Raw genomic sequence first — 711 nt, forward strand, 5'->3', positions numbered from 1 at the left:
ATGAGGAGGAGAATAAGGATAGGATGAGGATACGATGAGGATGAGAATGAGGATGAGGATAGAATGAGGATGAGGATGGGGATGAGAATAGGATGAGGATTAGGATGAGGACGAGTATGAGGATAAGTAAGAGGATGATGATAGGATGAGGATAGAATGAGGAAGAGCATGAGAATGAGGATAGGATGAGGATGAGGATGAGGACGAGGATAGGATGAGGATGAGGACGAGGATAGCATGAGGATTAGAATGAGGATGAGGATGAGGATAGGATGAGGATTAGGACGAGAATGAGAATGAGGATTGGATGAGGATGAGGATGAGGATAGGATGAGGACGAGAATGAGGATACGATGAGGACGAGGATGAGGATAACGATAGGATGAGGACGAGGAGGAGGATGAGGATGGGGAAGAGGATAAGGATGAGGATGATGATAGGAGGAGGGTGAGGAAGAGGATGGGGATGAGGATAGGATGAGGATGAGGATTGGATGAGGAGGAGGATGAGGATAGGATGACGACCAGAATGAGGATGAGGATTGGATGAGTAGGAGGATGAGGATAGGAGGACGACGATAAGGATAGGATGACGATGAGGATAGGATGAGGAAGAGGATGAGAATAGGATGAGGAGGTGAATGAGGATGAGAGTAGGATGAGGAGGTGAATGAGGATGAGGATAGGATGAGGTGGAGGATGAGGATGAGGA

Source organism: Lupinus angustifolius, chromosome LG04 (genome assembly GCF_001865875.1).
Source record: "Lupinus angustifolius cultivar Tanjil chromosome LG04, LupAngTanjil_v1.0, whole genome shotgun sequence".
Taxonomy (NCBI): Eukaryota; Viridiplantae; Streptophyta; class Magnoliopsida; order Fabales; family Fabaceae; genus Lupinus; species Lupinus angustifolius.